Consider the following 6,000-nt stretch of genomic DNA (forward strand, 5'->3'; position numbering starts at 1 on the left):
AACTAGCTTTCGGTAACGAAAAGCTTGATGCGGTCTTTGGGGAACGGGGCGCTGATGAGCACACTTTGGAGCGTAAAAATGACAGATGGGACACCCTACGGACTCGTAGACTAAGCGAGTGCGCGCAATTTAAGGCCACAAGACCGAAAGTCCACATGAAGTGCGCCATTTGGGACAGGGCCTTAAGCCTGGAGTACACGGCAGGATTTTTGCCTTCCTATAAGATCATTAGCTTATCACACTGTGCGACATGGATAGTTTAAACTCGGGTACGACAGGCATGTAGACTGTACGATGATGGCACGAAGCTTCGGTGGCTGCGTCACACGTAAGCGCAACGTCACCCCCATGGGAAAACTGCCGTCTTTTAACCTCTCTCACTGTACAACATATACCACCAATGAATAGCCACGATCAGAGAAATCGCGATAATCGTGCAGTGTATCCCGGGCTTTAGACACCTCTGCATTCAGATGAGAGTGTACGCACTTTGCGGACGGTTCTTTGCTGCTGCTCTGTCTCCGCCCTCTGCATTTGTCAAATGTCACTAAGAAAAGTTTGTAAACTACGCTGATACTCTCTCCTGAATGCAGAGGAATCTTAAGATTGTGGTGTTTCCGGAAGCTAGTTATTTTCGTTTATAAAGTTTTAAATATGGATATTTCTACAAAAAAAAAAAAAAAAAAACGCACGGATTACCCTCAAAAGGCCTTTGTTTATCCCCTGGAGCAATTTGGATTACTTTTTGAAGGATGGATGCACATTTTTTGGACTTGAAGGAGGTGGACCCCATATCCTCATATTTTATAAACTAAAAGATCTAGAACATTTTCTAAAATAACTAAAAATGTGTGATGGACATGTGCATCTCGGATGGCTTGAGGGTGAGTAAATCATGGGTTTAATATCATTTTTGGCCGAACTATCCCTTTAAGCTGTATTAGTATATGTGTGTTCTCTGGGAATTGAACCTATGACCTATGCTTTTAATACAATGCTCTACCAATTGAGCTATGGGATAACAAATAGAAACGAATCCATTAGATGCAAGACATACTTTCTAGCTAAATGTGACCCTGCCTGTGAATTTTTTTTAGATACGATGCTAATGGTCTAATCAGATTCAATGGATTGCAAAACGGTAGGAATCAAATGGTTTAACTCAAGGGAAGCTGGAAAATAAGCATATTTTCAAAAAAAGTAGTGGTCCCGTTAAGAAGTGTAGTCCCCTTAAGATGTGTTTTGGTCGATCGAATCACAAATGGACAAGAGAGACAAATTTACTTTTACAACTGGTATTTTAATCTGTCTCTTTTGTCCACTTTCGTCCACTTCTATCCTGATTACTTTGAAGGGGCGGTCTGTGGGCGAGTCCCTCTGCTTTTGTTTAAACCAGGGATGGCCAAACTCAGTCCTGGAAGGCTGGTGTCCCACAGAGTTTAGTTGAAATTTCCCTTAACACACCTTCCTGAAAGTATCTAGTAAGACCCTTCAGGAGCAGGATTGGTCACCACTGGTTTAAACCATAGACTGTTAAAAATATGGACATAGTGTAGTAGTGTCCGTGAAGTAAATGTGACCCTGCCTGTAAAAAAAACATCTTAAGTCCCTTATAACATCCGTATATCAGATTCATTAGACCAATTCAAAGTCAAACTTAAAACTCATTTATTTAGACTTGCTTATCTTTCTTGATTACTTTGTACACTCATATCTAGTATTTTATTTTTATTTTTTTTTTATTGATATTTTTGTTTGTTGTTACTTCTGATATTATTGTTACTGTTGCTTCTGTTGTAAGGTGACCTTGAGTGGTTTGAAAGGCGCCTTAAATAAAATGCATTATTATTATTATTTTTATTATTATTATTATTATAATATAAAGACAATTTTTGTGAAAATATAACCTTCATATCTTGACCAAGACAATAAAATATGATTAAAATTAGTGCTGTCAAAATATTAATTGCGATTAATCGCATACAAAATAAAATGGGTATATATACTAAATATATATAATATATATATTAAATATAAATACACACAGACACATTAATGTTTGTACTTAAGAAACATTTACATGTATATTTATATATTTTTTATATTATAAATAAAAAATATACCCAAATAACATTTTCTTAAATTCATACATGTATGTGTGTATTTATTCATAAATACATAATATATGTACACACAGTACACACGCACACACACACATACAGTATATCATGCAAACACAAACTTTTATTATGTATGTGATTAATCACGATTAATCTTTCGACAGCCCAAACTTTGATGCTCCTAATCTCAAAATTAGAGTTTTTGGAATTTCATAGACTGGGTCGCAACCGTTTTAGCATCGTTACTGTTTATTCGAAGCGTGACTTTTGTTGCTACATACCTACAGCTCTGTTACAAACCAATCTCATGACTCAAGATCTCATGCTGAAGGTGCTTTTCATGTCAGCTGAGGATAAGTTCAGGAAAATGAATGTAGTTCTGTTTTTTCTCTTTCGACTTCTCCAAAAGTCCTCTTGGGGACTATTTAGATTTTTTCAACAGAACGAAGTAATATTTATAACCTTGCGTAAATAAACTGCCTTATGGGATACATCATTGTGCCCAGAAAATAAACTTTACCTTTTAAATATATCACCATTAGGTTTAAAAAAAGTATTCCGAGTGAAAACCTCAAACCGCACTTTGTGTCTGGAAGCTGAGCTGCGATCTGTTAATGTTAATGACCTCTGATGTACCCTTCTTCTCTGTTATCTATAAATAATGGCAGCGCTGTTGGACCTGGAGGAGCCTGGAGAGTTTGCTTACATAATCTGCATGCATGTATCCCACTAATTTCCAAGAAAAACTGATTTGCTGTGGACTGATGAACTTATCTGATCTTTGTTATCGTCTGCTGTTAGAAATAAATAAGTGGCAAGGCAAACCCTTCCGAGTAGTGATAATTTGAGTTTAGCTTAATGTTCTGTATTTGTCATCTGCGTTTTGCATTTTTGTGGCTGTGATTATACGCAGTCCAAAATTGAATTTGTTCGTTTAATAGAGCATCTTTAAAATTTGGTCCAAAGGCTGTCTGGAACTGAGACGACTCAAATAAGCTGTTATACTGACATTAGATCCATACTGATGCAATTAAAAGAATCCTTTCACTTATTTATCTCTCCTTTTCGTTGAGATACAAATACACTATGTACAGAATGTAATGCGTTTATATTTAGCGTGACTGTTTGATGCAGACTGTTCTCAGAATTGTGCATAATGCAGCCCTGTTTGCCCTTTTATTAAGAAAAGAGACAGGCTTTGACCAGGAGGACATGCTCAATCAAAAGCAGAAGTTTCACCATCCCCCCTTTCACATTCACCATTGTGATCATGTCATTGAACATCCTACAACCTTGTGATGAATCAGCGTGTGGCACTTTCACTTTTATTTTTCTCCTAAAATCTCCCTCTTACATGTTACATGTAAGCAATAAGGTACAAGAGGCTGTGCTATATCGGAGAATAAATCACGGCTGAAGGGGGTTGTTAGCCTTCAACCCCCTTCAGCCATTAAAAGGTTAATACAAATACTAAAGCAAAAAATTTTATGTATTAACATACCTTTCATGAAGAAAAATCAAGCAAAAGCCTTTCATCCGCTGGTAAAAATAGTCCCTGTTTATAGCTGGTATTAAGGGACATAGGGGAGAGTGGGGTAAAGTGAGACATCGGGTAAAGTGAGACACCCCCTGTATCTAGGCAACTGAACACATTTGTGGTCCTATGACCATTATGTTTTTAAGCCCCTCAAATTTCCCCTTGGCCATGAAAGACAGGACCTCATGCTGCTGTGGTTGACATGTTTTTTTCACAAAAATATCTTTTTTGCTTGTAAAAGTAAATTTTCTTGCTGTCAACTTAATCAACTGTTGTGCCAAAGCAAATTGATTCAGGTAGAAAAACTTATATCACACATGTTTATGAACTACCAACATATAAAACCTTGTGTTGATGCTAGCTGAAGATTAGCCTGAATTTCCAAGAGAGAGAGTTTTTTTCCAAAATGTGGTGGTGGGGTAAAGTGAGACAAATGATGTGGGGTAAAGTGAGACATGAGGCACAAGTTCAGTTTAGTCTAAAACATATTTTAATGTAATATTACATTACATATGTTTTATTTTTAATGTTATAAACATTGCAGAAAAACCATTATGCCTAGTCAATACACCAGGAAGACAGCCTGGGGAAAAACACCCCTTGAGGAGATGGAGAGTGCAGAGCTTAGGTCAAGGAAGGAAAGAATTCTCTAATGCTATGTACACACCAAACGCGAGGCATCATGGTACTGTGGGTTCACACCAGACACAAGTTCAACAATTTGCACAAGTAGATTACATACAAAGTCAATGCAAAGAAGCAATCAGACACGTCCTCGCATGTGGCGATGCTAATGACGTGGTATGGGTGGCGCGTTTTCCACGAAAACACGCGCTATTCGCCGCAAACATGTCTTCGCCTAATTTGAAAATATTCAACTTGAGCGAAAAATTCCATTACACAATGTTAAATCCTGCGAGTAATCTAGATCAAGTAACGCACTGCCCCGCATTTGGTGTGTACGTAGCATTATTCACTCTAGATTACTCACGGGATTTAACATTGTGTCATGCAAATTTTTCGTTCGAGATAAATATTTTCAACTTGGGCGAAGACATGTTTGAGGTGAATAGTGCGTGTTTTCGCGGCAAATGCTCCGCTCATATGGCGTCATTCGCATCGCCCCAGGCGAGGATGCGTCTGATCGTGTCTTTGCATTAACTTTGAATGTAATCTACTTGCACAAATCGTTGAACTCACGTCTGGTGTGAACCCACAGTAAGAGCAGCTGCAAGGGATAGAAATATTGATAGATGGTTCTGATTGTCTTTTGCGCTGACCCGCAGACACTAGCTGGCTCTAAGGGTCCTTTGTTCTGACCCCCAGACTGCGTTTTAATCTAACTGGTTCTATATGTCATTTGAATGTTAATTAAAAAAATTTGAATTGTCGGAGCCAATGGTCTACAGTGGGCAGCGCTCCGACATGCGGTGCTTTCACACTTTCTGGGAGTTCGATTCCCGGCTCGTGGTCATTTGCCGATCCAATACCCTTCTCTCCTCCCTGTACTTTCCTGTACTCTCCAAAACTCACTGTTAAATAAAGGCAAAAACTGGCCAAAAAATATAACTTTTGAATTATGTTATGTTGTATTTGATTTTGGTTCAGAGTTACTGTACTTTCAAGTGTTTAGAAAAATAATGTTCTTAATTGACCAATCCCCTTGATTCTGTTACTAGTCCAACATTAGTTCTGGAATGTGTGGTTGTCAAGCTAGCCGTCAGGATTTTATCTGTTACAATATGTGCTGTTATGGTAGTTTCAGAGTGTAAAAAGTAAGTGGATCAGTTTACCCCGAGCTGGTTCACTTTACCCCCTTGATTTTTCTGGTCTGTCTCAGTTTACCCCTAAGCTGGGGTAAAGTGAGACACAAGACCACTTTTTTTAAAACAATCATATTTTCACTGCTCTTCGTCCTGAATACATTCTGGTAATTTCCATAGCTAGGAAACATCCTGAATTAATGGGAAATGTGTAAATTTGACTGATATATCATTTTAGCTCGCTTAGAGGGGAGCAAATGTAAAAAATGTCTCACTTTACCCCACTCTCCCCTACACTTTTTTTTTGAAAATATGCTTATTTTCATTACGTTGAATGAGAGTATAGTCCTAACCATATCTCCCTAGAAAATCGCAACTTTTAATTTTCGGTCGAGCTTAGTATACAATGTAACTACAGAAGAGTCAAGTTTTAAATAGGAAAAATATCAAAACTATTTGGTTATTTTTAAGCGCGATGCGGTCTAATCAGATTAAATGGATTATGCTAAGCTATGCTAAAAGTGGTAGCGCCAGACCCGGAGGTCAGCTGAATGGATTCCAAAACAGTAAGAATCAAATG

Source organism: Paramisgurnus dabryanus, chromosome 1 (genome assembly GCF_030506205.2).
Source record: "Paramisgurnus dabryanus chromosome 1, PD_genome_1.1, whole genome shotgun sequence".
Lineage (NCBI taxonomy): Eukaryota > Metazoa > Chordata > Actinopteri > Cypriniformes > Cobitidae > Paramisgurnus > Paramisgurnus dabryanus.